The following is a 27441-nucleotide window of genomic DNA, read 5'->3' as shown; positions in this document are numbered from 1 at the left end:
ACCGTAATAGGAAACATCAGACCATATAACGAGTGAAAGGGGCCAGTAGTTAGATCCTGGGACTCTTCTACCTACTTCCAAGAAAAAATAAGTATTTCTCCCCTTTCTTAGCATGCACACCCTGCTTCATTAAACAGCCTATACATTAAGCTTGGTTCAGAGACAGGGCTGCTCTGCTTCAAGATAGACTCTTATTGTGAACTGTACATTTTTTAAGATGGATTTGTTTTTATTTGAAATGCAAATTTTTTACAGAGTAAGAGAGACAGTTCCCATAATCTCCTAAGAATATAGGAAAGTTCTTAAGATGTTAGACCTAGGTAACTGAAAGTCTCTAAAAGGGAAACAACAAAAACTTTAGGATTCAAAGAAAAAAAGGGGGGTTTAAAGGGGCGGGAGGTGGGGTGCTGAAGGGAAAAGAGACATTAGCACAACAAATCATTTTGTGTGTTCATGGCATCTCTCCTTTCTAAGCCAATCACACTTGGTAACAATTGAGCTTTATTTTGCAACACTTCACAAATTTCATGGCACAGAAGTGTCACAAGTACACTTCCTTCTTCTTTCTGATTTAGTCTGGCCAGGTGTTTTGTCTTTGTGTACCTGCTTGCTCATTGACAAAGCATGAAGACAGCAGAGAAGCAGAGCTGAGCAGTTTCATTCCAAGCTAGGATCCCAATTGAAAGCTAATATCCAAAAGGTATCTCTGTATGGAGGTTTCACTAGCTCCATGGTATGCATTCCCTTTTCTATGTAACCAGGTTGTCATGTGCCTTGAGATGGATAATAGATCAAATCAAAATTCAGATCCCACACCTTGCTCAAATCTGAACTCATCTCCTCCAGTCTGCAGTTTCCTGAGAGACTGGTTTATTCTCCTGATAACATCTGGTCCTAATCTGATTTGGATGGATCGTTATGTCTTTCCACATCTGCCCTCTTGGACCTAGAAAGAAACTCCATCCTTTTGTCCATCTCATAAACTCTAACAGAACTTTGGTTACAGATTGGAACAGAGTGCAGAAATATAAACAGTTCATTTCAGATACTGGCATGTCTGCTCTTAGCATTCTTCCTGTTAAGTATCTTTACCAGTCCACCCTGAAGTGTCAAGCTCTACTCTGTGCCTCTGAGAGCGGAACAGTTCTTATTTATTTACTTAGGTTTTGTTCTGAGCATCATTACTGTCTCTTTTATTGCTTTGACTCTTTTATTAACCTCAGGTTCATTTCATTTGCTATCACAATTGTCATAACAAAGTGTTACAACAAACAACAGTCCATTCCTTAGAAGAATTCAGCTGCCAACTGCTAAAATATATTTTCCATACACACTTTCATAACACACATAATTGTAATGACAGCCCTGACATTACGTGAAGGTCTATTGTAACTCTGTGGCATTTAAGCACCGACCAGCAAGTCCCCCCACCCAGTTCATAAAAGAACCTGACCAGATATTCAGTAGCAAAGACATAAGGGACTTGAAAGTTCTAACAAGCCAGACAAGGATGGATGTTTCCTCCATGGAAGCTCATGCTCATCATAAAAAAGAATAAACTTTCCCAACTAAGAAACCCCAGGCCAGTCACAGGCTGGAAAATGCTATCATTGAAAATAACAGTTACATGTTCTTTGTAGCAATGTAAATAAGAGCAGTCATATGGAAACCTGTATAGAGACTATAAAAATAGAAACAAATCGTGTGACGTCACAGTCCACTACTTGGTATATATCCAAAAGCCGTGAAGTCTCGAGCACCTGGTCAACCAGGTTTAATACAGCACTTATCCTAACGCCAAAATACAAACACAACCAAGGTGTCCATCAGACAAATGGGTAAAGAAATTGTAAAATATTACTCAGCCATAAAGAATAATAAAAATTTGTGATCTTCACCAAAGTGGTTGGAACTGAAGACTGTCATATGGAGTAAAATATAAATGAGAAAAAATAAATTCCATTTAATCTCCCTCATCTGTGGGAGTTGAATTTCCTAAATACCTTATCAAACTTAAAACTGGGTTTAAAAATCGCTCAAATGTTTTCAGTACTTGATGTTCTAATTAAAAGGCATTTATATACAAATTTCTGAAGCTAGTAACTACCTTTCGAAGTGGTTACACTGAGTAGCACCTTCCTTTGATTACACCAATAAATCACCTCAATTAAGTTGGTTGTTGTTGTGGTCATTGACCTGTTAATGACACCCTTCTTTCAGATGGTATGTCTAAATGTTTTTCTTTTCCACAACCTCTTTTACAAATGAATAAGCTATATACATATTTTTTTGTTCTGGTTCTTATTATCTGGCATTAAATGATGCTGAAAGGAACAGAGTTGATTTTGTTTATCTTCTAAATTGTATCTTAATTTTTAAAAAGATTTATTTATTTGTTTCATCAAAATACAGGATGGCAGGAAAAGAAAGGGAAGTAGAGAATCTTCCTTCTGAAGCTAGGAGCCAGGACCTTCATTTGTATCTGTCGCCCATGTGGATAGAAGAGACCCGAATACATGGGTCATCTTCCAGTACTTTCCCAGGTGCATTAGCTGGGAGCTGAGTCGGAATCTGAACAGACAAATACCAACATCACCAAATGGAAGTTTAACATGCCGGCCAGTTCCTATCTCTTAAATCTTCACTGGTACTTTATATTGGCTTTCAATACCAATGATTGACTCAATTCTAATTATTGATAGAATGTCATAACAAGTATTATCTACATAAAAAAATGAATGCTTACACCTCAGAACACATAATATTTAAACAAAATTGATTTTAAAAGGAAACAGACTTTTAGCTTCAAAATATTCATTTTTAAAATGCCTGGCCCAGGTTCTTGGGCCCATATGCACAGTGGGTGCCAGATCTCTGAGCCCCAGGGGCAAAAGGGTTGGCAGGACCCAGGTCTCCTTGTCTAGGTCTTTGGGCCACCTGTGTGGTGGGTGCCAGGTTCAAGAGCTCTGGGGACAGGGGGTCTGGCAGGGCCTGGATCACCTGGCCTGGGCCATTGGGCCCATCTGCAAAAACTTATCCTCCTCAGTTGAAAAGACAGAAGAGTGGACAACTGGCCTGGATACACATGGAAGATATGGCAGTCCATTGGAGCATGCAGAGGACATCTGGTACCATAGTGGCGGAAGCAAAATGGAGCAAACTGGACAACTACCCCAGCCAAACAATGACAACAAAAATTGGGGCCAATGAAGACTCTGAGATCAACTATGTCAGCCAATAGACATTGAAAGGGTTCCCTCATCCTTCAATCAGCAAGATTGAGAGCATTTCGAAACTACTGAAACCACCTGGGTAGAACCCTCAGAGTGTGTACCATGTCAGGACCCTGGGTTGATATCAAGAGGCTATACCCCATCCCAGGTACTGGGGCGGTGGGGAGCCTGGCTATGTTTTCTGCCCTTATCTCTCCCTTTCCCCCAGGTCTAGGAAGAACAAATCGAAAATTTGGAAACAATGATTGCATTCACTTTCCCTAATCCTCAATCCTTCCTGCCCATATCAACAATGTAAACAACATTGAAAAATAAAGATAAAAAAACTTAAAAATATGTAAAAATACATGGACATAAATAAAATTTAGGTGAAATCTTAGAACATTAGCTTTACATTTGGGGCCTATGGCATGGTATGCCATATGTGCACTGGTTGGAACCCTGGCTACTCCACTTCTGACCCAGCTCCCTGCTTATGTGAACTGCAAGGCACCAGGGCATGGGCCAAATGTTTGGACCCCTGCCACCCACGTGCGAGGCCTGGAAGAAACTCCAGGATCCTGGTTTAGGCCAGAGATTTTGGAAATGAACCAGCAGATGAAAAAGCTATGTCTCTGTGCATTCCACAGATGACTTTCCAAATAATTGTGTAAATCTTAAAAAACAGAATGTTACAGAATTAATTAATGTCTAGTTCAATATTTTCTATTTTGTATTTAGAGAATTAATTTTTCAACTTTTTTTATGAAATTCCTTTTTCATATTTCTTTCTTCTATTTATTTGAAAAGCAAAGAGACAGAGAGGAATAGACAGTCTACCAGACAAAGGCCTCCCAGCTGCTAATTCACTCCTCCAAATACCCAAATTACTGAGGCTACACCAAGATAAAGCCAGGAACTGGACCAGTCTGGGTTGACCTCACAACTGGCAGGGATTTGAGCAGTTACCTGCTACCAGTCAGGTATACGTTAACAAAAAAACCTGGATTCCAGGTAGGACTCGACCTTACACCAGTTACCCTACTGCGAGATCCAAATGTGTCTTAATCATGGTGCCAAATAATTGCCCTAAAATTTCATTATTTTTCTTCAATTTTTTATTTATGTAAGGTGACCAAATTTCACATAAAAGAAAAAAAAAAAAAACTACTGTTGCTTAAGCGTACAGGCATGCAGCCACCACATGCACGTGGTGAGCTGTCCCCGGGCCTGCCTGGGCTCTGGGGGCTGCTCTCTTTGGGGTAAGTACACGGAGGGAAGGCTCTCTGGAGCTGGGCGGGAGATCCAGGGCCCACCCACCAACTTCATTGCGTGGTAGACGGGATTGGGGAGGGGCACGACCTTCGGCTTGGGGATTTAAACTTCCAGCAGCCTGCCAGCTGTTGGGGGATCTCAGACCAGGGCGTCTCATGCTCGAATCCCAGACGCCACCCACCACGTGTACGTGGTGAGCTGTCCGTGGGTGCACAGCGTGCCATTTAGTGCTAGGCTGTGAGGTTTTGGTTCTTTGAATCGCTGCTTAGGTAGCTCCAGGTTGAATCCACTGTGCTTCTGGGATGTGAATCAATCCTAAAGATTCCCAATGACAATGCTTACCACCGAATATCAGTCCATGCAAAAGCTAAGGCTCAGGGCTTCTCCAGCAAGATCATATCCTATTACCTGACATGATGATGGATCAGGAGACCAGTCACATTATGCAGGGCCTTGACATTAACTAGCAATTGAGAACCATATCCGGGGGTAGATTCTGTGGGGAATATGTGGGCCAAACCCTGTGGAAATTCTAGCCCCACTGGTTAGCTCAAGAGCTGGGATGGTGATGGAGTAAGCTAGATATGACCCAAGAGCTTGCCATCACTCACAGGTAAAGGAACCCACAACAGTCTGGACTGGTCAAGGCAGCAGCACCTGAATGTGCATCCTAAATGGGGTGTGGGGTGGGCCGGGCTGCAACGTTCATCAGCTCATACAAGACCAATAGGAAGGCCAGACTATGCCAATCACTGGCCTAAAACCCAATGGCATGTATGAGAACTGGGTCTGGGAGTGGGTCAAGTGGAGGAACTTGGGGAAACTCCCCTGGCAAGTCATAGCTCCAGCTGGTGAACACATGGTCCAGACCTGGGGGTCAGACAGGCTGGGCAAAATAGCTCCAACAGCTGGCTAATGTGTGAATTGGTAACGGAACAGAGTGTACCGGGCAGGACTGAGCAAACCTTAGCCCACAAGTGAAAATAGAAAACAGGATGGAGCACAGGTCATGCCAAGTAGGCCCTTGCACCTACTGGTCTGCGTGAGCCAGGGACACTAAACCACAGCATCTAAGGCCTAGCTGAGTCAGAGCAACCACTGGCATGTCTGTGATCTATGGCTGGGAACAAGCCTGGTTGGGGAGCTAAGGGGACATGCTATTTAGGTTGAGGTTCCCAACAAGGAGTGTGTGTGCTGGAATGGGGGCTGCATTCTGATCAGGATACGGTTGTAGTCTCACTTAGCACAAGTGTGGACTGGGACTGGACGCACCAAGCCGGGCCAGACTCAACACCATCTTGTGCTCTAGAGGACCAGAGTAGATGTGTGACAGACTAGGCTAGGTCTCAACCCCTACTGAGCCATGCGTGAGCTGTAGGTGGGTATGGATGAGCCGTGGCTGGGCTGAAGCATTCAACAGTAAGAACCAGATTGGGTTGAAGGCCAGTTAGGAAAAGCCACTGTTCCTGCTAGGACAGGAGGTGAACTGAGTAGGACTGGCTCATGGACCCCCGATATGCGCAAAATCTGGCACTGGGAGAGGTTCTGATGGAGGAGCCTGGGCAACTCCTTTGGCAGGACACAGACCCTGCAGGTAAGCGCAAGAAGCATGAAAGGAAACAGCCTAGAACAAGCTATGGAAAGTTTCCCACTGGCATACATTTGACATGGGTCGGGGGCAGACCAGGCTGAATCAGTTCATGTCATCCGCTGGCAAATCCGAGCACCAGAACAGGGTGTGGGTCAAGCCAGGTTTGGTAGTGACAAAAACCGGTACGCATTAAGGAATGCCAAGGTGAGGTTGCCTGTACCAGATGTGACTGCAACACCCAACCAGCACACATGAGAATCTGGAAGGGAGGGGGCGGCGCTGCAGGGGGAATATTGGGAGGTTCCCTTGCTGTACAGCTACTCCCACTGGAGAGGCTGAGCAGGGAAGGGGACAGATCAGACCAAGTAGGGCTACAACACCTCTGTGCCCTATGTGGACTAGATCAGGGAAAAGTCAGGCTGGGCTGATTATTCCTACTGGTGCAAAAGAGTGTATGAGGGTTGGTTGGGCTTAGCCGCAGCATCAGCTAGCAGAAGCTGGCACTGGGAGCTAATTCTGTCAAGTCAAACCACAGAACCACCTGGAGAGTGCATAATCCGGGAGTGGGAGAGACCTGGGAGGGAAATGGTGGGCACCTCCCTCATGGGTTACCACTCCCACTGGAGGGCATGAAAACCAGGACAGGGGCTGGGGTGACTAGACAGAGAAACAGCCAACAGCATCTGTGTGGACTGCATAGTGGAGCTGGTTAGATGGAACTAAGCTTTAATACCCATTGACATGTACGAGAGCTGAATGGGATGTGGAACAGACTGGACTAGTCTGCCACACATACTGGTAAACCAGGGTAGGCGGCGGGCCTGGTGGGGATTATTGTGGATCGCTCTGACTAGGCTGTAGCTCCCACAGGTTTATGCAAGGGCCAAGTATGTTCTGGGCAGAACCAGGCTGAACTGCAACACCCATGGGTTTCAGTAGAAGTCGGCACTGAAAACAGAACCAACCCAGCAACTGCAACCACCAGCTGATCAGGGCAATGGACTGTGCTGGGCCCTGTAATTGCTAGTACAAAAAGTATTTGAACTGGGAACACCTCAGACAAAGTCTCTTTCGGGTTCTCCCCAATCGAACTGCCAGACTCGGAACCCTAACCAAGAAAAGACAGAAGACAGAAGTCAGTCAACCACCTCAGCTATATGTTGCCAGCAAAATACTGGGCAAGCAGAGACTCCATGATGGACTGTGTCAATAAGTGGATTCTTCAACGACCTCATTGTGCTTAGAGTGGCAAGATTGGCAGCAAGTCATAACTGGTGAACTATTAAAACTGTCAGCAACGCCCAAGTTGCCGCGTACCCCAAGCCGAGCGGAGGGACTAAGGTTACAAAAAAGACAACACACACTGGGCCATTCGTGCAAAGAGAATGCTGCTGTACTGAAGTCTAGCCTGCCTTTTATACTCTCTGGTTCCTCCCAGTACTTTTCCAATGCTCTAGCAGCTCCTAAGACCCCCAGGGGCATCCTGATAAACGGGAAGCAGGGAAGCAGGAACTTGTGGTTAAGCCAGGAGCTAAATGTATCAGGCCAAGATTGTGCATCCTGTTACCCCTTGAAGAACAAGCTAAGCTGTGGAGTTAACCCTTGGGAGACCGGGCCCCGCATAAAACCACTTGAGCAAGAATCTCAGAGCATTCTCCACATCCGCAACCTAGGGTGGGTGGGAAACTGGGTGGAGCTTCTCCCTTAAAACCCCCTTTACCTCAGATACATGAAGGAAACTATCAATATGGAAATAATAGTCTTACCCACTTTCCTATAGCCCTTGAACCTTTTTACCCTAATTAACTGTGTAGATTGTCAAAACTACAATAAAAAATAATTTTTTTAAAGATTTATTCATTTTATTACAGCCAGATATACACAGAGGAGAGACAGAGAGGAAGATCTTCCGTCCGATGATTCACTCCCCAAGTGAGCCGCAACGGGCCGATGCGCCCGATCCGAAGCCGGGAACCTGGAACCTCTTCCGGGTCTCCCACGCGGGTGCAGTGTCCCAATGCATTGGGCCGTCCTCGACTGCTTTCCCAGGCCACAAGCAGGGAGCTGGATGGGAAGTGGAGCTGCCGGGATTAGAACCGGCGCCCATATGGGATCCCGGGGCTTTCAAGGCGAGGACTTTAGCCGCTAGACCACGCCGCCGGGCCCAATAAAAAATAATTTTTAAAAAAGAAAATAAAAAAAGAGTACAGGCATGGGTTTAAACAATCATCACATCTCAAAATGTCAGCTTTCTCATAGACATTTTTGTAGTCTGTATAGTAATTATTACAAATTAGAGAAACATATGTACCTTTTGGGGACTGGCTTGTTTTCCCAGATCTGAGAATGTCATTGATACTATAATTGCAGTCATAATTGATTTGTAAATTGCTTTGAGTACTCTGCATATTTTGATTATATAATTCTTCCAATTCATGAACATGGACAATTCTTCCATTTTTATCTCTTATTTCTTCTTTTAATATTTCATAAATTTTTATTTTAGAGATCTTTTACTTCCTTGGTTAAGTTTATCTTAAGGTATTTACATTTTTATACCTATTGTGATTGGTACTGATCTTACAAATTCTTTCTTATCCAAGTCATTGTACATGTATACAAAGGTTATTGATTTTGTGTATTGGTTTTATACCCTGCAACTTCACCAAACCCTCCTATGAGTTCCAATAGACTCTTAGTGATCTTGGTTTCCCTATGTATAAGACTATGTCATTGGCAAATGGTTAATTTAACTTCCTCCTTTCCAATTTGTATTCCTTGCTGGCTGTGGGTTTATCATAGATTGATTTGATTCTATTAAGGAATGTTTCTTCTATACCCAATTCAATTAAGGTTTTTATCATGAAATATATATTTTTCAAATATTTTCTCTGTATTAAGATGATCATATGATTTTATTCTTTAACTTGTTATGTGATGTATCATATTTAATGATTTGTGTGTGTTAATCCATTCATGCATACTAGGAATAAATCCCGCTTGGTCCAGATGAATAATCTTCCTAATTTGCTGTTGAATTCACTTATGCCAGGCTATATAAAACAAATGCCAATGGATCCAATGGGAAACATGGACTTCAGTACAATAATAATGGCATACTTTAACACCCACTTTCATCAATGACTAAATCATTTAGACAGAAATCAAAAAGCAAACAATGGAGCCAGTCTACACTGTGGGGTAAATGGACCTAACTGATAGCTACAAAACATTTTGCTCCACAGCTGCAGAATATACATTCTTTTTAACACTGCCTGGAACTTTCTCTAAGCTATGTCATAATAGGTCATAAAGAAAGTCTCAACAAATTCAAAAATAAATCCTGGCCACAAGATTTTCTGCATGTTTACCACAATGTAATGAAGCTGGAAATTAACAATTTAAGAAATTGAAGAAATATATAAATAATATGCTATTGAATGAACAGCTGGTCATAGAAGAAATCAAAAGAAAAATCAAAAATGTCTGGAAATTAATGAAGAGGACAACACAATATATCAAAACTTAAGGGATATAACAGAAGCAATATGAAGAGGACATTTATAGCGATTAGTGCCTACACCCATAATTGGAAAGGCATCAAATAAATTGGTTAACAATGCATTTCAAAGACCTAGAAAAATAACAACACAGTAAACCTAAAATCAGAAGAAGAGAAAGAAATAATTAAAATTAGAGAAGTAAACAAAACTTGTGAAGGAAATGAACATTTTTCAAAAGAATAGATTCAAATGGCTAACAGACATATAAAAAGATGCTCAGACTCTCTAGCCATCGGGGAGATACAAATGAAAACCATATTGAGGTTTCACCTATCTCCAGTGAAGCTGGCCTACATTCAGAACTCTACGAACAACACTTGTTGATGTGGAATGGGGTAAAGTTTCCCTCCTTCACTGCTGGTGGGAATGTTAGCCTAGTACAACCACTATGGAAAGTAGCATGGAGAACGCTTAGAGAATTGCAAATAAACCTGCCATATGATCCAGCTATCCTGCTACTAGGAAATATACATACCCAAAGGAAATGAAAATTGCATATGAGAAGGGGATCTGTAATCCTATATTTACAGCAGCACAACCTACAATAGCAGAGTCATGGAAACAATCCAGATGTCTGTCCAAAGAGCAGTGGTTAGAGAAACTGTGGTACACCTACTCTGTGGAATATTACTCAGTCATTAAAAAGAATGAAATTATAGCATTTGCAACTAGATGGTCCCAACTAGAGACCATTATGTTCAGTGAAATAAGTCAATACCAAAAGGACAAATACCATATGTTCTCTCTAATATAAAGAAGCCATCATGCAAATTGTAAGTTCAATAACCCTTTCCAAAATGTTTTTGTTTCATCCAACGTGTTTTGATGTTTTTTTAACTTCATTTTCATTTCTTCCAGATGGTTTCTTTTCTCTTGTTGAATTCATCACTGGCTCATGGATCGCATGGTGGCATCATTTCACCCAAGAAGCTTTTGAGTTTTCATCACCCATAACTGGTTATTTAGTGGTGCGCTTTATCGACTCCATGGTGTTGTAATATTTTTTTGGTTGTTGTTTTAGCTTGGTATCTGTTGCTGACTTTGTTTCGTGGCTTCTCATTTAAGGGAATGTGATGGCAGAGTAGGGACTACCATATCCAAATGCCATACACATTCCTACTTCCAAATCAAAGATCGACTCGCAATGAAACTGTTGGACATGTCTTGGCAATAGGACACTGAGCTGTCTGACATTATACCAGCAATGTTGGGGAACACTTAACAGACTGATGGAATCATGACTCACTATGATGAACTATGCTATTGTAACAATACGGGGATAATCAATCTGGGGGCGAGAGTTTGAGGGGGGGACAGAAATCCCAGACCCTACGGAATTGTACCATAAAAATTTAAAATTAAAAAATTTAAGTAAACAAAACAGATTTTAAAAAGTATACAGAAGATCAGTGAAATGAAGAGCTGCTTTTTGAAAAAATAAACAAAATTGACAACACTGGCTGAAATAACCAAAAAAGCAGGGGGAAGACCCAAATTAATAAAATCAAAGATTTTTTTTAAAGTTACAATTCAAAAATAAGTAAAACAAATCAAGAATTACTGAAAACAGCTTTATACCAACAAGTTGAAATATCTAAAAGAAACAAATGTCTGGGTACATGCAATCTACCAAAACTGAGTCATGAAGAAATCAAAAACCTAAATAGAAGAATAAGTAAGACAGAGATTGAATCAATGATAAAGACTCTCCCAACAAAGAAGGCTCCAGAACTGGATGGCTTTCCTGCTGACTTCCACCAAACCTTTCAAAAATAACTAATTCCAGTTCTTCACAATCTATTCAAAACAATCAAAAGGGAGGGAATCCTCCCAAATGCCTTCTATGAGGGCAGGATCAATTTAATTCCAAAACCATAAGAAGACACAATGAGAAAGATAACCATAGGCCATTATCCTTGATGAACATACATGCCAGAATTCTCACCAAAACAAAATTTAATTTTTAGTATTCTTAAAAATGTAGTCAATCTCAAATTGCTTTCTGAGAAGCTAATTTTTCTTTAACCTAAGGTCTATCATTCTCTTGAGTATCTTACATTTAAATAGATGTGAATTTTTCTGACATTTATTTTTTCATCACAGTGAGCAGCACTGTGATTAAAGTCAGAGGGCCAGCAGCTTCACAAAACAGAAATTCAAAAAGGTTGAAGACTTACTCAGACAACATAATGAGCATTATCACAAATCTGAATTTGTAGGATCCATAGCTTTTCTCTGCACTGTCTAAATAGCTTCTTTGCAGGCTCATTTATCAAGAAAAGCAACAGGGCCCAGCACAATAGTGGAGGACTTAAAGTCCTCACCTTGAACGCCTCATTATCTCATGTGGGCAACGGTTCTAATCCCAGCAGCTCCATTTCCCATCCAGCTCCCTGTCTGTGACCTGGGAATGCAGGTGAGGACAGCCCAAAGCTTTGGGACCCTGCACCCGCGTGGGAGACCTGGAAGAAGTTCCTGACTCCTGGCTTTGGGTTGGCTCAGCTCCAGCCCTTGCATCTGCTTGGGGAGTGAGCCATCAGACAGAAGATCTTCCTCTCTGTCTCTCCTCCTCTCTATATGTCTGCCTTTCCAATAAAAATAAATAAATCTTAAAAAAAAAAGAAAAGCAACAAAGAAAAACTGAGCCCAGCACCTTACATCATCACACAGAAAAAGCTGTGAACATTCCTACATATTTCCAAGTACAACAGAAAAAACAAAGTCCTTTTATGGGATAGGTGACAGTAGTGTTAGAGTCCAAGATGCTACTAATGTATATTCTCAGTGCTGTTTTGGAGAAGTCATTCTTTCAACAAATTACCTATTTTTGTTTGAAAGGCAGCTTTGCAGAAAGAGACAGGGAGAGAGATCTTTCATTTGCTGGTTTGCTCCCCACACGGCTGCAACAGCCAGAGCTGAGGCAAATCAGAACCAAGGAGTGGGGCCCGGCAAAATAGCATAGTGGTTAAAGTTCTCACCTCGAACGCTCCAGGATCCCATATGGTCGCCGGTTCTAATCCCAGCAGCCCCACTTCCCATCCAGCTCCCTGTTTGTGGCCTGTGACAGCAGTCGAAGATGGCCCAAAGCTTTGGGATCCTGCACCCACGTGGAAGACCCAGAAGAAGTTCCTGTCTCCTGGCTTTGGATTGGCTCAGCTCCAGCCCTTGCATCCACTTGGGGAGTGAACCATCAGATCAAAGATCTTCCTCCCTGTCTCTTCTCCTCTCTGTAAATCTGCCTTTCCAATAAAAATAAATAAATCTTTTTTAAAAGCATAAGGGCCAAGAGCTTCTTTCTGTGTTTCCCACATGGCTGCAGGAGCCCGAGGACTGGGGCCATCCTCTGTGGCTCTCACATGTCATAAGCATGCGGCTGGAACAGAGTGGATCAGATGAGATACAAAGCAATGCCTATATAGCACTGCAGGTAGAGGATTGCTCTGATATGCCACCTCACCAACCACTGGAGAAGTAATTCAAAAATTCATTCAGATCAAATCTCACGACAAAGAAATAGTTCTAAACACAAGCAGTAATAGACATGAACATTTCAGTGCTGAGTGGTGCACTTCCTAGTGGTGGAGTTAGTACAAGCTGGACATGCAGAGAAAATTGAAATCGGGCTCTAAAGAATTGAAGACAAATAGGAAGCCATCAAAACTGACCCCGATGTAATTAGGAACGCAGCAAAAAAGGAACAACCAGTCTCGCACAGGGGAAGGCACTGACTGCAGAAAAATAGAACCACGTCATCTTTCCCTCCCATTGTTTGAAACTACCAGTCGGCTGATTCTTTGGAGAATGTGATACTAATAATAACCAGTGATACACCTGGGTCATGTGAAGACTAAATGAGAACATACAGGAAATACAAAGAAGGGACACAGTGGGGGGGGGGGGAGAGAAGGAGGAATGGGATAGAAGAAGAAGACTTCAGTGGAGCTAAAAGAGCTGTCTGGGATTCTGAACATCAAACACAGCACTGTCCATAAGACTCCTCATTACGGATTGAGCTCATGTGCCAGAACAGACAGGGATCACTCAGAATGAACGGCTTCTCCCAAGGGCCCTGGTATGTACTAGGATGCCCAAAGGATGGATATTGAGCTGGTGGTGAAAACCAGTTCTGCAGTGCCACCAGGAAACCCACAGCCACCCAACCAGCATATTGGAAGATCTCATTTTCTGGATCTCTTCTGCTGTTCCCTCCTGTCAACCTCGGAGTCGGATGAGAGGCTCTGGTAAATAGCAGCTCTGTCTTTGCAAACTTTGCTGGCCTATGTAAGTCCCCGGGTAACTGCCACTTTATCTGACCGAGAAATGAAGGGAAATTTCTCTGACGGTAATTTGAGAGGAGTTTGGGAGAGGTTTCAAGCTAATTGCCATGCTTGAGCGCTCCAGTTCCTATGACCTTCCTGTCAGATAAGCACAGAGCAAAGAGATACAGCAGCATTCGTTGAGTTTCCCAGGCTGAGCATAGCCACAGAGGAATGCCAGAGTCTTTGTTCAGCCTCCAGATATCTCCCCTGCCCTTCCTGTTCACCACTGTGCTAGGATGAAGGTGGAGGCCCCAACATCTCCCAATTTGATCTTGCAGGGTTGACAGCTGGAAGGCAATTCTAGTTGCAACATGGAATAGATTAGGGGCACTAGGAATGGGACCTACACTTTCAAAAGGTTTTTACCACTGGTTAGCCTCACTCCCAACCCTCTGAACTCCAGTATGACTGTATTCAAATGTAGGACACCTAGGGCAATAATGAAGGTTAAATGAGGTCATAAAGATGGGGTCTGCATCACTTTCTGTATTTCTGCCTCTCCAATAAAAAAAAAAAGATGGTATCCTAATCCAATAGTAATGATGTCTTTGTAAAAAAAAAGAAAGATAGCAGGGATGACCACACACAGAGAAAAGACCATTTGAGGACACAACAAGAAGGCAGACACACGAAGCCAGAGAAAGAGGCTGTAACACAGACTCCCAGCTTCCAAAATTTTAAGGGAAAAAAAACGTCTGTGGCTAAAGCCAGACAGCCTATTGTATTTGGCTATGGTAACCCTAATAAGCTGCTAAAGGTTGGTTTTCAATTTAAATTTCAGGTGCTAGCCTCCTCCATAAATGGAGCTGATCATAAATCCCACCTCAAATGGCTATTACGAGAATTAAGTAAGATGATGCCAATAACATCTTAGGGGCAGAGCCTAGCACAGAAAGGGGCTGCACATATAAGGCGGTGATTTTAGCAATCCAATCAACTCCTTGTGCGGGGTGCGAGCAAGATCACACCAGACATGTCTAAGGTTTATTAAGGAGTCTTTATCATTCAAGCTTGGTGACAATAGAGCACAATAGCAAATCACAAGTCCACACGGCAATCCAACCAATCATAATCCAACCAATTATAATCCCAAAAGGAACAAATGGTCATTATCCTGAAGTCCATCCATTAAGCAGAAGACCTATGTCCCAGCTTCCCCAACTGTCACCGCCGCCCAGCAGCAGCGACACTAAAATGACGAGGCAAGCTCTTGAGGGTCCAGGAAAAGCTGGAACCACAACCGGACCCCTCATTGCCAAAAGCGGCTGCGTTTAAATCCTTATCTCCGCTGCTTCGGTCCCCATTGGTCTAAGCTTTCCTCCCCGCTTTTCCAGCTCTCTCTCTGGCACCCTTCTTGACACCCATCCTTCCTTCTTTCCCCAGTCTTTCTCCTTGTCGCCCCCCCAGTCTTTCTCTCCGTCTTTCTCATCCCCATCTCTCTGTACTGCTTTTATTGCTTCTGTCTGTATCCCTCTTTTCTACTTTCTCTCCGGCACCCTTCCTCCCGCCCGTTGTTCTTCTCCTTCGTCCCGTATTTCTCCGTCCACTGTCCGTCCGTCGTCCCATCCGTCGTAGTTCCCGCCTAGCTTTTACCAGCTACTTTTATATCGTTCTCCACCAATCACTTCTCCCTGTGGGTCTACTTGGCGCTATGTGATAGGCCAGTAATCACAGCGAGGATATTAGCCTATCTCTGTGACTTCCTATTTACCTGCTGGCAAGACCAACTCCGCCTCCTGGCCCAGGGCCAGCAGCCATCTTGCGACAGCCCCTCCTATTCCGGCTTTCCTATTCTGGGGAGCAGCTTCAGCACCCCACTCCCCACACCCAACAATATAAGTTATCCTAAGAGACATGCAACAAATAACCTGGAAACAGTTACAAAGAACCTGGACACACTTACAAAGCTGCAGACATTCACCTTTCCCTGGCTTCTCTGCCCACATTCCACTACTGCTAGGCCTCGCCTCTCCTGGAACTCCTGACAACACACAAACCAGAAACAACATTGTTATACACATTGTCCCATCTAAGCAGTACACAGGAACCATGCTCAGGGGATTACCTGTCCTGGGTCAGCCAAGACTCGAGGTACCAGAGTAACAGGAGCACCTGGCCAGAAAGACAGCTAGCCCCTGTTTCACAGGCCTTTTAAAGGGGCTTGTGAGGGCAGTGGTTACGCAACAATGCAATACCTTCCCCTCTCAATTGATAGGTGAGTCACAGGTGGGCAGGAGCGAATACCTAAGTGTTGTGGACTAAGGAGTTGATTAGTGCTCATTGGGGTGGGCTGGAACAGGACCTGGGCTTGTAGCTAAAAACACCTAGACTAATTGGACTCATCTGTATCCAATATCCTGGCTAATTTAGGATGAAGGGGGGTGGTTGAGGATGGAAATATTCTATTGCTGTTAGGACCCACCTTCAGGACAGATGGTAGAGAATACAGCCAAATTTCATTTGCCCACTGTCAATGGGTGCTGGCTATCACTGCTGCACCCCATAACACTCCTCTGTTTTGAAACTTGCATATGACATGCAATCCAGAGAAATGAGATCACAGCCCAAGACTCATCATCCATTTGGCCAGCCTGATTTGAGTGCCAGGATATTCAGGATGGATAAATAGGAGAATGGGATTCCTCAGCATGTATACATAACCTAATTCACCCCCCCTTATAGCAACTGCCAGCATCCTGAGACCTGTAGTCAGAGCCTAGACATTGCTCCAGGTGCTGGTGACCTGGGGTTGAGTAAGGTAGACAACACGCCTGCTCTTTGGGGGTAAGCATTTTACCAGGAAGTGACTAATGTTTAAGAGCAGTGATTAACATGTGTTACTGGAGAAAGTGCCAAAAGGATGACCGGGAAGGACTCATCTCGGTAAAGATCCTCTCTGTGAGACTTGGATGATTAGAAGAAGCAGGTATCTCAAGACAGTGCAGGGACAGTTTAGGATCAGGGAGGGGGATATGCACAGGCCACAAGGCAGGATTGACTGAGATTCTTAGAAATAGAAGGCGTTGTGATGGCTGGCTTATGTTGTCAGGACTTGGCTAATCTTTTTCTATAAACAAACCTGATTTTACTTACAAGTTAATATCCAAGAGTTCTTTATTAGAATGATGGAAAAGAAAGCAAATACATATATATCCATTTCCAACTTAACTGAAACAAAGTGAGGGTGTTTCAAAAGGAAATATCAAAAGCCTGCTCAAAGAAAAAATGGTATTGGAATTAGGTTCCTGCTTCAGAAAAACAAAATACATGGCTTGTCATAGCCAGGGAGGGCAAGGGAGATAGCTACATTTGACTCCTCAGTATAAAGATGAGGAAGCCAGGGCCATGCATGAAGAAATTCAGGACTTGATTAAAGTCACCAAGACAATGCTAAATCTAGGATTAAAACTCACACCTCTCAGCTCCTTTTTTTTTTTCCAAAAGAACATAAAACTTTATTAAGAACATTTTATACTTCCGTCAGATACAGTCAAAGAAAAGGGGTAAACAAACAGGGAAAGTTCATCTTCCCGTGTGCTATTCCACCTCAGAACAGACTCAGGTGTGGATGGCTGGAATTACAGTTGGCAACAAAGGCTCTGTTATAAATAAATTCCTTAAGTTATACAATGTTCCCTTTCTACACAGAGAACTGGGCCTATGCTTTAAATGCTCTGATATATTGCAACAACTATGAAACAAGACTATATCTTTAGGACTATTTCCTAATAGAATACACAACAGTTTCGTAGCTTTATGTTATTCATAGAAAGTCAGTTTGTATAATGGAAAATTCAGAAACGACCTTCTAATTTCCCTAGTTATTTTGTAACTTTGAGTTTTTCTCTCTAAAGATTTCTCAGAACCAGTTCCAGAACTGTAACAGATGAGTTGCTCAGCTCTTAAGGTGACGTTTTAACCAAACAAGTGCTTCATTGACCTTCTAGTGACAACTTCCCTAAGGCCCTGAGGGTTAAAGAGACATTTGGCCACAGCTCGGCTTATGCCAAGGTGATACCATTTTTATTACGAAGAAGCCTGGCTTAGAGACGCTAAATAGCTTTCCCAAGGTTGCACATGAGAAAAGTAATGTGAAGTACTTAAAACTATAATTTGCCTAATCTTCACACCTAAGCCCTTCACATGTAATAAGTAACATGCTGTCTTGGCACCTGCCAATCACAGTGCAAAGGCTCACTCCTGATCTTAGAGAATTGTAAGCAACAGTTTTGACTTAAAGATGAAAGTCAGCACAGGTAAATTCTTTTGAAGTCACAGGCTTCAGGTAAACTAAGCAAGCATCTAAAATATCTAAGAACTTGCATGGAAGACTTTTCGTTTCTTAGCTTCAGCGCTCTGGAAACAAGACTGTTCAGGGGTCCTCTCTCCTCTCTTGCCTCCCTAGTGGTGCTTGTCTCTCCCCGGAGCTCCCCCAGGACCCCACACCTGCATTCAAAATCTTTCTGCCTACGTTCCAATTGTAGACTTATGGCTCCACTTCCCTCTGTACACGACAATTTCAATAACAATAAATTCCATTCACCTCTGATGGCCTGGAACCATGTAGATGCCCCATAAATATTATTTTAATCCATTCAATAATAAATTATGTAAGAATTAAAAGAGTAACTGTGTCCACTTATTTATTTTGGCTTCAAACCCTTTTATTTAAGCACATTGAACCATGGAAAGCATTTAAAAAACAGTCCTCTACCAATTCTAACTCCTTATTCATGCAAAATATAACTCAATTGTACGTCTAATTTTTAAAATATAATATAATGACCTAAGAAATCTATAAAGCAGGAATTAAATAAAAATGATTCATAATAAAACAACAAGTAATTCAAGTTGTAAGCACTCCCAGCATGACTACACCAGAAGACCAGGCAAGAAGGGAGGTGTGAACTTTCTAACACAGAATCAAGAACATCTGTATGAATGACTCAGTGCCAATGCACACTGGTCCCGGTATGATAGAGTAGTTGCACATGAATTCTGAGATGGAATTAGCATTACAGAACAATTGTTGATAGCATTTTGAATGAAAGACTGATAACCAAATACCTGTAATATCCAAACATAAATGTCTACTGGGATATTAGAATGTTAAGGGAAATATAGATCTTCCATATGCAGAACTACACCATGCATTTTGCAGCTCTGCCATTCTTGACCTCCATCTACTGAGTAATATCGCAACTAAAATTGTCCCCATGAATTTCCAAATCATGGAAAGGGGGAGGAACGAAGGAGAGAAGGGGGAGGAGTGGGCAACAATCTTTTTATAAACACCTGTCTCACCAAACCAAGATTCACCTCCAAATGTACATAAAATCTATCGGGCAGATTATCCTATTTTGCTTCTTATAAAGTGTCATTGACTTTTCATTTACCTGGACTTAACTGAAATTTTGCAATTACTGTATGTTAAGATGAAACAAAACATCTCTTGATAAAGAATCAAGAGAATAAAAAAAAATCATTGAGCAAAGAGCTCTTGGAATTATGCATTTTAACAGCCACCATGGGCCAGAGCTATTTCTGGTCCTTCCTTTACACCTTTTAACATTCATGACCCACAAGAAAGGTTACTAGAAAAACCAAGCAAACAGCACCGACAGCCCTGAAACCGAAAGCTCCATATATAATTCTGTTCCAGTAGTTGAACCACTTCAGTCCTCAAGGGGAAGTAGATAAAAATCCGAACGTAAGCAGCTCCAGAGCCATATTTTAAAATCCTCAAGAGCTGTGCTCTGTTTTCTGCAGCTTTATTTTACATACTTATTTTATGAGCCTCTTGGTGGAAATCTAAACCTTGAATGTTCTTCTGCAAACCATTAATCTTTGAAATACAGTTTAAGGAAGAGATTGCGTGACAACCCAGTGCTGGCATCCAGAACTGATGAAAAACAAAGAAGGCCTTGAGTTTTAGAAAAAGTAGCTGAAAATGGGGGTGTAGGATCCAACACCTATGGTCGCTATGGTTACACACGCACAGAGATGGCTCAGCCCTGTAAACACATCCTCTCTTTTCTCCTGTGAGAATGAAGATCATTTAAGGTTACCTAGGAAGTAATTAAAAGAGATAAGGAAGGAAGGAGAGGAAAATAAAAGGATGCAATGCCATTTCTTAGAATTCAGAGAGGTGCAGTTCAGCAGCTTAATTCTTTAGGAAAGCACTCCCATTTCCCTATTCTTTGCTGTGGATTCTCTCAGAGGTTTAAAACGAAAGGCCTACTGTTCTTTCCATTTCTTCACCCCATGTGCTAAATCAGTTTATCAATATATCTTTTCTGAGTATGTGTGGTTTACAAGTATTATGGGGAGATATAAAAATAGAGAAAGCATGGGTTTTTTTTCAGGATTCAAGAAAAGCACAATTCTTGAACCCCTTGAAGAATTCCCATATGATAGACCATCCCATACTATGGTTCTACCATTTGGGCTCTTTTCTACAAACCCATTGCTCAAGCCTTCCAGAGCCACAGTTCAGCTTTGCTTTGTTCTGGGCCAGTCAGCCATGTGATGGTCTGCTTTTGGATGATACATAGAATTATTTTCCTTGGATTTCCAGAGAAGTCTTAAGAGGATACACACAAGCTACTTCCTTTCTTCAACCAACCAGCCAGCCCGTCACCAAGTAATAAATCCAAACCTCCTGAAACCACCAAACCATGAGGAAAGCTAAACCAGTAAGAGAGAGAGAGAGAGAGTAAGTAAAGGAGAGAGCAAGACCAGACAGACACTTTACCATCTCCCAGCCATTTTAGCCACCAAACTAACATACCAAATATGGGAGTGAAGAAATCAACTTGGATATTCTAGCCTTACAAGACCCAGAAGAACCTCTCAGACAAACTCACCCCAGATTGTGAGATATTTAACAATTATTATTGTTTTCGGCACAAACTATCTGAGTGACTTATAAAACACCAATAGATAACCTGAACAACTCTGAAACAAATACATAAATATATTTATAATTCATTTAAGCACTGTGAAGGAGACCATTCAGGGAACTTATTTGGACATTGAGAGCTTGATTTGTATGAGTTAGCAGGTTAAGAAATCTATATGCTTTAATTCATTTAATTCTCACAATCTTCTATAGACAGGACAAAGCACTATGATGTCCATTTTGCAGGCTCAAGGGTATTGCCTGTCCTAACGTTTGGCAGCAACATCATGATTCAAACACAAGGAGCAGCTAATTCCTAATCTACAATCATGATCATTGTGTGCTGTGACTGCTTACAGCAGCGATGTGGGTGTTGGTTTACCAGAAACAAACGAACAAAAAACAGAACTAAAATTGATACGGAAGGCTTCTACAGATAAAAGGAGTGGGATGAGTCTTGAGTCAGAGGTAGGTATAAATAAGGCATAAAGACAAGCTGAGAAAACTGATAGTAATCTAAAAATCGCGCAAAAAATTCCTAGACAGCAAATTTGCACTTGTTCGCCCGGTTGGAGCATTATGCCAAAGATCTCCCTTCTACCAACTTGATGTTTTAGAGCAGTTGTACTCAAAACTCACTACACATTGGTACCACCTAGGAAACTTGTAAAGCTGTTGACATCCAGGCTTCCCTCCAGATGAGTCACATCAAAGGCTCTGAGAGCCAAGCCACATGTCAGCAACTTTTAAAAACTTCCCAGATGGTTCCAATAATACACATGAGATTGAAAATCCCTTTTAAACCGCTACACCTTTTAATGCCAGGAATAAATAAGTCTAATGACAGTAATACTTTGAGCCTGCCAGAAACCTGAGACAACTCTCACTGATTCTGTGCCGTCTCAACAAGCCTGGTTTGAGGACTTTATTTCTTACAGTAGACTTGAATTGGAGAACTTTATAGCTCTCTCAAAAACTGCAACCATTCCAGAAGTGATAGACTCTCCACTTTGATTGTCTCATTACAACAGAAAACGCTAATCCTCGGCTACCGCTATCTCTTAAAGCCTGATGGCTAAAACAGTTGTGCTACAGGAGGATCCCAGTTCATACACAATGAGCAGACTAGGTAAGAGAGTGTGTTATCTGTTATACCTCTTCTTGGTTATTCTATTTGATCTTCAAAATTGAATAAGTAACAGTAGTAAAACAAGCAAGAGAAAAGAAGAAAAAGCATCCATTTCCCTCGGATCAAAAAACTAAAATAACTAGAACTCAGGATTTTTGCAACATATGAAGCAATACACACACACACACAAAGAGGCTCTTACTCACCATTTCTCTCTCAAAAATGAAGGTGCTTTAGAAGTAAGATGTCAGGGAACTGAATCAACTTAATAAGCTCTGTCCCTGGATCTTCGATTCCTCCTGCTCAGAATAAGATTCAGAAGATATAATTTAATAAAGATAAAATTGTAATACCAGTAGAGAACAATAAATAATATGGGAGTTCTTCATAGAATTCCTAAAAATAATAGAGCTAGAAAGATGAGCCTCACTTGTCTTGAATCTTTCTGAAGACCTCTCTTATCAGTCCATCAAAATTTTGACAACAAAATTGGTAAAGAAAGAAAAAAAATTTTTAGATAGGGATTTAAAAAAGAAACAGAAAATGCGAAGTGGAAAAAAAATCCATAAAAGTAGACTACCTCAGACATTATCTGTTGATACTTTGATTATTCTCAACCTGATCAGCAACTAAGAACAGAAGAATCATTAACATAACAAATTAAATAACTGAATTTAGAATCTATTTTATTGTTCATCTTTATCTCATTTCCCATATCTGCCATGAAACAGAGTAACTTATGTAGGTAGAGAGAATTAAAAATATAAATATAACATGTTTGTCAACAAGCAAATAGAATGAGCAAATCAATTTTTTCCTATGAAAAGAAGAAAGAATAGCATGTTGGGTTAAAAATGTTTGTCAGGTAGTCTCTTGACTCAACAGTTAAGATGCAAGTTAAGATGCCCACATCCAACATCGGAACACCTGTGTCTGAGTCCAGCTTCCTTTCAATGAACACCTTGTGAGGCGGTGATGGTGGTCCGTGTGACTGGATTCCTGCCAGTCAGAAAGGGAGACCAGAATTGAGCTCCTGATTCTGAGCATCAGCCTGGCCCACCCCAGCCGTTACAGGAGGAATAAACCAGCAGACGGTTCCTGAGGAAAAACTGAAACAAAATAAAATTTGAAGAGTGAACACAAAGTAATTTATCAGAAAAATAAGCAAATGTGACACCATTGATATCAAACAAAGTATAAAGCAAGTAAAAAATGGAAGAGAAGTAAGTGGGATTCATTTTGCATTTTTTCTGAAATAACACACTAAGGAACAATAACATGAATATCAAGGATCTTATTGTAAATAGCACAAGGCATTCAGGTATCACATCTTCAAATGAGGATTTTTTTTCTTGAAGAAATCTGAAAACACGCACACATAATTTATCCTGCTCTCTATTTCTGATGAGATTGGGCAAGAAGATGGTCCTGGGCTACCACCTAGAATATTGTCCTGTGTAAAGGTAGAAAGAAAAAAGGCAACAGAGAGAGGAATAATTTTTCTAGATAACAATTTTATTTATGTGCCTAATACAAGGTTTAAGCATGCTTTTGTCAACTCCACTTGATTGAAGGAATGTCTAAAAATTAATAGTTCCAAACATAAACATGCCATCCATCTGATTTTCGGTTAGTTGGCCTGGTGGAGCAGCATGCCTCAGAATAAAATAAGTGTTCCTGGAGAAGTCAAACCACAGCTAGAGACAATCCTGCAGGGATGGAATAGAAAGGACCTGTGTGTACTTGAAATGGGTGACCAAGTTAGACTGTTGTAAGTAGAATATTTTATTTTTGTTTATCCACAAACATCTAAATCACACACATATTCATGGAAATGACCACATCTAAGTTAGCAAGTAACACAGAGCAGAAGAAAATATTCTCTTCCAGTTAACATGAGAATGGATAAAAAAAATGAAAAACAGCAGAAAATGTAGCATATCCAATCCTCTGATGACAAGATTAGCTGAAATAGAGTACATTGAATACTTTGTTATAAATATTCATTACTTCTGCTCCCCATTTCTGCAACAGACAGTCTGATGCACAGCTTTGGTCATGTGGCTTGCACTGGCCAATGAATGTGAATGGATAATACCACAAAACATGTGAGAAAAGATGCTTCAAACACAAACTTTTGATTTGGCCAGGCGTTGACGCTGTGTTGTCCACCAGAAAGGTAGGTCAGGTTGCTAGGGCAGTCGTTAACAAGAACCACACAAGGAAAGTCTTAGCAACAGAACTTTATTATCTCCCACTTCTGGAGGCTGGAAGTTCAAGATCAAGTCTTAGGCAATTTGGTTGCTCCTGTGCTTCTCTTGTTGACAAATGGATGTATGTCCCTATATTTCTCCCTTTTATTATAAAAGGATTTATTTATTTATTTGAAAGGCAGAGTTATGGAAAGAGTAGGAGAGGGACAGTGGAAGACAGAATCAGAGAGAGAGAGAGAGAGAGAGATCCAATGGGTTCACTTCCCAAAAAGCTTCAATGGCTAGGGATCAGTCAAGGCAAGACCAAAAGCCGGGAACTCTATCTTGTCTTCCGTGTGGGTGGCAGTGGTCCAATCCCTGGAATAATTTTCTGCTACTTTCTCAGACTCATTGAAAAGGAGCTAGATTGAAAGTGGAACAGCCAGGATGCAAATTGGTGCCTATGTGGAATGTCAGTATTGTAGGTGGTGGCTTAACTTACTACACCACAATATTAGCACAAGATTTCCCCTTTTTATTAGGATACAAGCCACAATTGCTTATGATGCATTGTAACTGCCTCAGTTTAACTTGATTGTCTCCAAGTAAGATCACATCCTGAGACAATGGAGTTTAAGACTTCAAGCAACAAATACATCTGCAAAATATAATTCATAATTCAATGAAAAACAAAGAGCATATACCAAAGATTCTAGAAGACCTGGAGAGAAGATGATAGAAACCTTCAGCCCTTTATGTTACATAAGCAAAAAAATACAGTTATGCATTAACACATTACCATGCCAATGTTACCTATTTCCAGAGTTATTCATCAAAATCTGACAAACCTGCCAATTTGTTAGTAACCTAATACCAATTAGCAAGTAAATTCCTTGACTATCACAAAATTTCTTTCTGTAAGAAGGAAACCATCACCAATGACTTCCAATGAGAAGTTGTGCAGTATTACCAAATCTGAGTGGCTCAGGGGGGCATACACCACAGAGAAAATGAGAACATGCCAATCCATTCAAAGATGTTGTTGTAAGCAGAACAGAGTAACTAACCAGTCCATGGTGTCCAGTATTAAGTGCAACAAAAGATAGAAATGCCCTTTTCTGAAATTTTTTAATGTTACAAGTCAGACAATATGAAGGAGAAAAATGAGATCAGAGCTCAAGAACTGACTTAAATGTCCATGGTCCTGTGAAAGGAAATGGTTTTAAAAGGTTCCTTGCTCAACTCTGCATTATTTTATGGACTTTTCCCGCATGAAATATAGTAAGAGTGTGTTTAAAAAATGATCAGCTATAAGAGACAGGAAACACATTGCAAAAATTTCTACTCTGAAATCTCTGGTTTTGGACTTGAACAGAACCCTCTCAAAGTCACTACGTTGGCTCCCAAGGCCATGAGAAGGTCACATATTCTGGTGGTGAAGCATACTGCATGTGATTATACTGACTGGATTAGAATCCCAGCTCTGACACATACCTCTAAATTTTAGTTTCCTTCTCAAGTACAATGAGTATGCCCTTGGAGATTCTAAAGGTTACATGAGATACAACATGCAAAGCCTCTAGAGGAACAGTACTTAATCAGTGTTAAGGGCTTATGAATATTCATTTTTATTAAATACAGCTCTATAGTCCATACCTGGAGATCGAGCTGACAATTTGGTCATAATTTCTGCAAAGTGTTGGTTTGGGAGCATGGGGAATCAGGCTGCTTTTTGCTGAAGTCATGCCTGGATGATATGTCTGCTGGGATAGCTTTAGTTTCCTATGGCCCGATCATGTTCAGCATTGACCAAAAACAGGAGCAAAGGTTCTTCCAGCACTGACTCCTTAGCAGTTACACAACCTCATTCATCCATGTAGTAAGTACTGATTGACTTCTCACTGTGACCAAATGCTAAAAGTAAATGCAGTTTAAAATTGAAATGTCAATGAGCTAATCATAGGTTGTGGTTAGGACTTGCTTTTTTTTTTTTTAACATACTGGTTACTCAAAACCATGTCAATTCCATAATATTGCAAATTGCTGTTGATGTTATATTGGGACTCTTAATTGAGTGGGATGATATTCTACCAGCTCTAACTTCAGACCAGAAATGGTCTCCCCAAGAAACTGTTCAACCCATCTGGACAATAAGTAGCTGGACTCTATGCTTGGTATATGTTCGCAAGGAAAGAATCTTGATTGAATTTGAACTGTAATACTGCATCAAGGTGGAGGAATCCACCAGGGGGGAAGGGTGGGGGGATTCCCAGAGCCTATGAAACTGTCACATAATGCAAAATAATTAATAAAAAAAAGGTAAATGCAGTTTCCTAAGACAAGATATAAGCGTAAATCAACAGAACAGTAAAATCACTGCCACACAAAACCAAGTGGTAGCAATGTGAATCAGAGGAACTTTTGAAGGCTCCATTAGGACATAACGCTCCATGGAGTTTGAGCAGAAAATACACATGCAGTTGGAAGTGTTGTTTTTTTTTTTTTGTTTGTTTGTTTTTTGTTTTTTTATGTTTTTTTTACTGTTTTGGGGTCTTAAAAACTGAATTTTAAATTGTCAACTAAACATTCAGTTCCTCTTTCATATTTTTGCCCTTAAAATGTTGAATGTCTTTTTGCAACACACTTGTTTCTCTCTAGTTCTAAGTTTCAGCAAAGCTCCACATTTGGCCTATTTTATTCAGTGGTGTTTTCCCAATGAATACTCAAGAGGGACAAATGCTCTTGAGCAGGTGACACTGCACACTGTTATGAAGGGACATGTTAGCATTCCAAAGAACATTCAGAGAAGACCACACAACGTTGGCCAATGTGGCAGATGAGAGTAGTTGCTTCCAATCCATCTATTCACTTTCTCTTAACAATTTTTCATTCTCAGAATAGGAACGGGTTTTCTAGGAATAGTCAATTGGAATAACTTGAATGTACGTCACTCCAGTTACTCTGCGTAGATGTAGCCTTTTTATTCATCTGTGGAAACATTTTTTGATTCGTAAAATGGAAAGAGTTTCCAAGTAAACCCATTGGTGGACAGCTATTTTATGCAAGTTATAAACTTTTTTTCAGTTGTTTGTTAACTCGTTCCTAAAAAAGAATTGGCAAGGAATAAGTAAGCTCACTGTAGGACCTGAGATTAAATACAGTTTTATTTGTATAATGCTACCATTTTGCAGAAGTATCTGACACCCAGAGCAATGGGAAAATAGGATATGTTAATATGTTAATATGTTAAACTAGCAGT

Source organism: Ochotona princeps, chromosome 5 (genome assembly GCF_030435755.1).
Source record: "Ochotona princeps isolate mOchPri1 chromosome 5, mOchPri1.hap1, whole genome shotgun sequence".
NCBI classification, from domain to species: Eukaryota; Metazoa; Chordata; class Mammalia; order Lagomorpha; family Ochotonidae; genus Ochotona; species Ochotona princeps.
This window is presented reverse-complemented; position numbering follows the sequence as displayed.